This window comes from Mycteria americana, chromosome 1 (genome assembly GCF_035582795.1).
Source record: "Mycteria americana isolate JAX WOST 10 ecotype Jacksonville Zoo and Gardens chromosome 1, USCA_MyAme_1.0, whole genome shotgun sequence".
NCBI classification, from domain to species: domain Eukaryota; kingdom Metazoa; phylum Chordata; class Aves; order Ciconiiformes; family Ciconiidae; genus Mycteria; species Mycteria americana.
In genome coordinates, this window is record NC_134365.1 from 16,982,894 (window position 1) to 16,990,658 (window position 7,765).

The 7,765-nt window shown below is 50.1% G+C and overlaps 1 protein-coding gene across 1 annotated transcript in view; it reads left to right on the top strand.

Moving 5' to 3' along the window:
• SLC2A13 (solute carrier family 2 member 13) overlaps positions 1 to 7,765 on the top strand; it is a 206,044-nt gene that overhangs the window by 168,893 nt on the left and 29,386 nt on the right. The gene's annotated exons all lie outside the window — the stretch shown is intronic.

Below are 7,765 nucleotides of genomic sequence, written 5' to 3' on the forward strand. Positions count from 1 at the left end.
TGCCACCTGCAGAACTGAACTGCAGGCAGTAGCAGTACTTGCTCCCAAATCTTTGTGAGCATTGTCAGGATCAGACCCCCGAGGCATCCAGGCTGGGTGGTGCTGCATCCGAACCAAAGTCACCCTTATAGTCCTGCACGGCCTTTGCTTTATGCGTGGCATGAAGTGCTTTCTTTAAAGGCTGCTACAGTTTGTAGGAAGTAGGTGGAGAAGTTAAAGGTAAGCTTAAAAAAGTCCCTTTCCTCTGATCTTTGGTCCCCTGGTGGGTTGTGCTGAGCTGGCGTCCCTGCAGCCGCCCCTGCCCACGCAGAGCTCCCCGCACGAACGTGCTTGAGCTCTTCAGCTGCTGCGGTTTCACTTCCAGCACATTCGCTTGACCCAAAATGAACGGCATCTCAATCCTTATCGTGACAGATAAGGATTCAACCTGTTCAACCCATCAAGCAACCAGCTGAAAGACAGGTGGAAATAGTCACGCGCATTTGCCTAAGCAAGTTCCACCAGTCTCGTCGTGGGGCTGTTCATCAGCTGGTCTCCCAGGCAGGTTGTCACTCGCTTGTTTAACATCCCTTACCTTCCTGGTACCCGTGCGTGTGTGTAATTAATAGAGAACCTCTGCGTAGAGCTGAAATTTGGAAAGCTTTTGCCTTTTGAGAGTTAACTGCAGAACTACCAGATATGGTTTCTGCATCTGGATTTTGATAGAAAAAAGGCAACAAATCCCCTCTGAGACCTCTGGACATGGGGCTTTTCGTTGGTGCGCTGCTTTTATAGGAGATCTCCAGGTCTGGGTTTCAGGAGGATACAAGTATCCATCTGTTTTTCACACGAGTGTGACCTTTGCCTTAGCTAGCGCACTCTCATGTTTGGTACCATGATATCCCACCAAAGCGCTAATAAGAACCCATAATGCTGAAAAGAAAAGCAGGGTTCTTATACAGAGCAGTAAGATGTGTATTGTATGAAGGAAGAAAGAGGAGCATGCATCCAAAATGACCTATAAGATGTTAAGACCATCACCATGCAGGGATGGGCTTAGCTGCATTTTATTGCAACAAGAAAAGGGGCCAGGGAGATGCAAAACTTCCAAGCAAGTCCTATTCTGTGGGTTATTCTTCAGAAAAAGATGATGTTGAGTAAACAGATCCGCCAAGGATGCAGGAGTTGTGCACAGTATAAGGAGAGTACGAGCTGCAGCGCACTGATGCCGGGGAGTGCATCCCTTGGGGGCTCAGGTGTCAGAAGGAAAAACTAAGCCCTCCCCTTCAGCAAAGCGGTGAACCACGTGCCCATCCCCGTTGGAAAGATAGGCTTTATACGCTTGCTCAGGCTTCATCAAAGGCGGTGAAAGGGGGATGGAGAGGTGGGGAAGGTCCGTGCCTGAAGGATCAGTGAGGGTTTTGGGGAGGTGGTTGGAGATACACAAGCAGTTGGAGGGCAGAGGGGGCTGGATTAGCTAAACTTCCTAATGAAAATGATACGTGAAACTGAGATTGGATCAGGTTGCCGAGGAAACATGGGCAGAAAGAGCAAGGAGCAAATCCCTAGCAGGGGCTGGAGGAAGGAAGCAGGGCATAAGGTATGGGGGACGTTAGTGAGGTGATAGTGTGGGGACATGGGGCCTCTGCTACGCCACCGCTTGATGGCAGGGAGCACCGTCAAACCGTCCCGGGTGGAGGGAAGCAAAGACAGAAGATGGGTGCTGGGCTGAGAATGCAGCAGCTTCTGCACGAGCACTTCAACATGGATCGCAGCACCCGAGCAAGCCGGCGTGCAGCGTCGCTTCCAGAGCCAGTCCCTCTGTGCCGATTGGGCTCCAAGTGAGAAGAGAACCGGGATGTCGCACCCTGCGAACCAGTGATGCTTGTTCACTGCCCCCCTCCTTCCCCTCTGAGGGCAGGAGGACAGGTACTGGGCACTGTCACCCTCTGGTAGATCAACCACGTTGGAGTCCTTTAGTGCCTGTGTTTGCTCCCTGCGGTGCCACCTCTACGCAGTAACTGATCTTTTGATAAGCAGATTGAATGGTAGAAATCTCTCTCTAAAAGGTGGGGGTTTTTTTCAGGATCTCAGATTTTCATAGGCTTGTTCTTCAATTATTATTATTTTTTTTACATTTCTTGGGCACTGCACTGCAGTTTGTTCACTGCTTAATCTATCAAGACCACATATAGCAAGAGAATTACCCCCTGTCCCCATGCCCGGCTCCCCGTCCCCGGCTGCATTTGCCCGTTCATGCACGGTGGCAGGGTGCAGGTGCAGAGCGAGCCCTTGGCACCCTGCTCCAGGCCGAGCCCTGCTCTGCCAGCACGTCCTGCTCTTCTCCTCCTTAACAGGGCACCCTCATGCTTGAGGGCATTTGGGTGCATTGTGTTTAAATGGACCCAATTGCTGATCATTTGCTTGTAGCCTCTGCCAGTGTTGCTCCTCCCCATCTCCCTGATTTTGTGTTACTGGCATGGTTCATCATCATCCCCAGATCCTTTATGAAAGAGTCCTCCAGGCTCCTAAGGAAGGGGTCCCTACCAGGAGCCCCGTGCAAAGCCCTTCCCCAGCTGCTGCAGTGGCCGTGGGTGCCCCGAGGGAGGGGCACGGTGAAGCTCCTGGAGCCTGAGAGGGGACAGCAGCACCCCGGCAGTGTGACACAGGCTCCCAGCATGCCCAGAAACCCGAGTGGGGGGCATGGACGGGGTTGGTTCAGACTCCACCAGGCAAAGCATGAAGTGTGGCTGCTGAACAGGCAGCCGTAGGGCAGCTGACCTGTGTGTTTTAGTCCCGTTCCCCAAAATTGTACGGGGGTTTGCATTACAATGCTCAGGGCTGGTGCCATCCGCCTGACCTGTCTTACACGTGTCTCTGGTCCCCTTGGACAGTGCTGTGGCATTTGCAGCCTTCTCGCCCCCGCAGCTTTTCCTTGTTCTCAAAGCCATTTCCACAGCTGAGGCTGGTGAGACCCTGCGTCCCCAGCCAGCTGCCACCAAATCCCGTGTTCAGGTTGTCCATCCGAAGCCTTCACTCAGCATCACTTAGTGTCGCTGCAGTTGCAAGAGGGGAGGTTGTCAGCAGTCACATAACGTGCCATCCTGCAAACATCAGATGATGTTTGGGATGGAGGGTCCCGAAAGTGGCAGTCGTGGCCTGCAGCGGGTGGCCCGGTCCCTGCTGGGAAGTGGTGCTTTGGAGTAAGCTTTGCTGTTAAACTGGTGCTTGTTTTAATCTTTTCATGGCATGATGGATCAAATCTGACTGCTGACTGCTCCCGATTAACTCGTTGTTTTGTCCAGGATGTCTGACATGACAGTGTGCCCTGTTACTGGACTGTCACAAGATGTGACCGCAGTCAGAGCCGGTCTCTGATGCTATGTGGCTTCTCCCATGCTCTCCCTGGTGTTTGGGGTACCCATAGCCCCCAGGTTGGCTGGGGGGCGGAGGGGGAGGCGGCTGCACCACACAGCATTGGAGCTAAGTTGGGGCTGGTGTCCCTGCCGCTCTCCTCGCATGGCCTGCTAAAAATGATGGAAAAAATCAAGAGCGAGCAAAGTTTTTGTAAGCTGGGTGGTGGATGACTGCCGCCCCCAGCCTGGTACCAGCTGAGATAGCTTGTACATTATCTCTGTATGTCAGGTTTCGTTATGGTGGGTGGGATTCACAGGGAGACGCTGAGGGCATCGGGACGTCCGGGTCCCCGGTGGGAGAGGGATCAGTGCCCGTTGTTAGCCCAGCCCCAAGGCGCTGCCGCAGGGCTGCCACGGCTGGGGCACAGCAGCTGTGGCGCTCAGGGACAAGCTGGTGTCGAGGTCAAACGCCGCTTCTCTTCATTGCTGCAGGGAAATGTGGGTGAGCGGAGACAAATGCGATCCGAGGAGATGGGGCCAGAGCAGGGCAGCAGCACCCAGCCTTGTTCCCCACGCACCCCCAGCTCCCCTTCCTCCAGCCCCCGGCTCCGGCCTTGCTCGCAGCAAGGGAGGAAACCGCTGCAGGCAGCAGCTGCCTCCGTCTGCAGTAGCCGCTGTGAGCAGGCACAGCTTCCCTGGGGTCACCTGCCTGGTGTGGTTTATCCCCCCATCCCAGCCCAGGTGTGCGGTGACAGTGGCTGGCCGCAGCCTGGAGCATCCTGCTCCGGCTGGCCCTGCTCCGAGCGGGGCTTGGACTGGGCAAGCTCAGAGATCCCCACCAGCTTCAGCTGGTCTGGGGGTCTCCAAAAATTCGTCCGTTTGCAGGAAGTGTAGCTTCTCTCAAGAGCAAATCTCCTTACAGACCTCCTCTTTCCTGAGAATTACTCCAGCCTGGGGAACAGAGTAAATCTTCTGCAATATGATATATTGGCTTGTCCTACAAATGGCCACAGCTCTGGGTCCACAAGCCAGCCCCTGTGTGCTGAGCGCGACACAGCGGCAGTAAATCACAGCCCTCCCTCTGCAAGCATGCACAAACACAGTCTCTATCCAGCTCTATTAAATAATACAACGAGCCTCTTGCGGCTTCCCACCTTATCTTCACTGACTCGCCACCCCTCTGTCTTTCAGCCCAGGATTCCCCATCACCTCACACGGAGCCGGTGTATCGGCATCCTCTGCAGCTGTCTGGGCACTGCGCGGAGCTCACCGCAAGCTGGTCTCTGTTGGGTTTCACACCCAGAGAGCTGCAGCACCCAGAGCGAGCGCCCAGAGTCGAGGTGTAGGGTGTGAATTTACAGCAGTGTGGCTAGGTGAGAGGGAGAGCATTTAGTATTCGGCTCACAGAGGTATGAGACCTTGTTGGAGTTCAATGTCACCAGCCCTGGAGAAGTGAGCTCTGATGCGGGTAACCCGTCAGAGGCTGTCAGTGAGACAAGGCTGAAGAAGGGTTGCAGGAAAGTAATTTGCTTTTGTGGGGACAGATGGGGCATTGGATGCAGAGAGTTGAGTATTTTTTCCAGGAAACCTCATCCTTCCTGAATCTGCTCTCTGCTAAAACCCTTAAAAAGCCAATTCACAAACAGTTTCCACCTAAGAAATCATCACTTGTATGAAGACTTAGTCTTCTCATTTCTCACAATGATAATCCTTCACAAAAATGAAATAAAGATTTCTAAAGTATGTGGAGGCTCTTGGCATAATAACATTCATGAAACAAAACTTCTGTCGGTGCTTGCCCAGAAAATTTTGCCCAAATCCTTACCTTGCAGGTTACTGTAACTAGATCTGATTTTATAGCACAAAAGGATACCAGGTGCATACTAAAACCACTTCTAACTGAAGCTTAAGGTAACAGTTTCGGTGAGAGAGTCTTTCTTTCCATGTATATTTAGCATTCGAGTGCCAACACGAAACCAATTTAACTCCCAGTTTTTGGCTAATTACAGGTACACTTCTGTCCTTTTCCCCAGCAAAACTCAAGTTATAACTGATTCTCACCAAACACAGTTAAAACCATATACATTTCTGTGGCCTCCCCAGAGGCTTAGCACACTTCCAGGAAGATTAAAATGGATGAACAAGGAACGTCTCTGCCTATGCCATTGCCTTGGAGAAAGCTGGTGGTTCCTGGTTGTGTATAGTGGGATGACGGTCATTCCTGCAGGTTACAAATACCGGTGGCTTAAACAGCGTCAGCTGCTGAAGTATCAGCTGAAGAAAGCATGATTTGAGGCTACCACTGAGAGAGAGGAGACTCCTATTAAACCAAGCTCAGCTCTTCCCAAAAGCCACAAAAAAAATCAGGTGAAAGAAAGCACCTGAACTGAGGGGGAGACTGGCACTGAGATAAGGAGGAAGCATGATTCTCTTCTAATGCAATAATAGTAACATAAATAGTTTAAAATACTTCTCTAGTGGCTAAGAAAGAGCACACTGCCTTATTTATCATCATTGCCAGCACACATACCACTACAAAGACAGTTTTCTTTCTTCTCATTGCTTTGCAATTACAGGTAAAAATTGTAAGGTAATTGGATTTTATACACTCTCATCCAAAGGCCTTGGAACATGATTATCTACGGTGATTGACATATCCCAAGTGGCGAATTATTGCGTTAGAGACGTGTATGCAGCTCTTACGTACAGCCAGTCCAAAAGCGTGTGTCTGGCACTGAGCTGCGTAATTTCAGCCCTTACTGGGAACGGTGCAATCTAGGCTGAAACCTGGCTGGAACCAGACAGATTTTGAAAACTTCTGTGTTAGTGACCGAAGTGAAAATAAGCTATACCCACTGAAAGGCTCTGAATTATGAGAGATATAAGAGATAACTTAATGAAGGTGTATTGCTTAATTTGAAACCCCTACACACATGTCTATACAGTGCAACCAGCTCTCTTTTTCCAGTTCTGACCTGCACGCTTTGTCCCGTAGGTTCACAGGAGCGGACTGGGAATATGTCCCGCTCAGAGGCTAGCTCTGCGGATCAGGAGTATCTGCCTGAATTTGGGTTGCTTGCTTCACTGTAAAACAAAACAAAATTTAAAAGTCCCAGCAATGATGCCACTCTTGCAGAAATCAGGAGTATAACCTCCATGGCAAGTTACTGGCAGTTTACCTCAGGTTGGGTCACTTCAGCATCTCTCTAAGCACAGCCACCAGAGAGCTCCCTGGCCATGCGGTAATTTTACACCTGCCAGTCTAATTGGAAACTCAGATATAAAGCATACAGCGCCGGAGCTTTAGCTGTAACGTGCCATTCACTGGCCCCTGCCACAGCATATTGCAGGAGGCTGGCAGACCAAGCAAGTTTGAGCAGTGTCGGCCGTGGGGAGGGCCGTGAAGCTGGACACGCACCACTGGAAGGGCTGACAGGTACCTACCAGGCACGGGGTATTGCTGGGAAAACGCACACCTTAGAGATGTCCTCATTCAGGCCGGCATGGGCTGCTGCTGGTGTGGCACAATCTGAAGGGACTTCATAACGCTGAGTGAACAACTCTGCCTTACAAACCACCGGTAATGGCTGAGCTTTCAGCAAACCATAGCTGTTATTCAAATAAGTTATAGCTCCTGTGAAGAAGATTAACATTGCAGTTTCAGATAAAAAATTACTAGGGAGTTTGCTTTGACAATAAATTGACACAAGAGAAAAAAGAAAATCTGCTTATGTCAAGCCTTAGGAAGTGGGCAGTGAATTGGCTAAATGATAGTTACACATTTCAGAAGTCTGGCTGCGCAAACCACTTCCCACGTATGCAATTTGTATATATGAAAGACAATGCTATTTTCTTCTGAGTACAGAAAAGTCCACTGAAATTTCTGAGATGCTCTTTTTAAAATGGCATAAACCTGCAAACTGTTGGGCAATGTAGACCTTCTTTTAAAAATGTCTCTTAGCTTCAAAAATAAAAGCTGGAAGAAAACACAGCCACTAGTTTGATGATGAGAACAGAGTCAAAGAATGGCGACGGATCTCGTCAGGACTGGGTGACACACATCCCTTCATCTGCAAAACCTTTTATTACAAAATGTAGAAATAAAAGAAACCGACCTGGTGGCAATAAGGGCAGTGAATCTTTTAACAGCTGTCTCCAAGGGAGAAAGCACGACATACTAACCTTATAGCAGCAAATCTCCTGCAGTCTTTAAGGAATAGCCTCCAGCATAGCTTTTGCCAAGCCCAGTTTGTAATGACCAGGATCCTGCACACAGTCAGCTGGCTAACGTCAGTGTGTGCGTCCCCCCGCGCACACACTTTTATATACACACACACTTACATCTATAAGATCTACAGATATAGATATGTATATATAAGTAAAGGTGTATGGATATATAAGTAGAAGATGTCAGTAACAGAGTGAGTCTC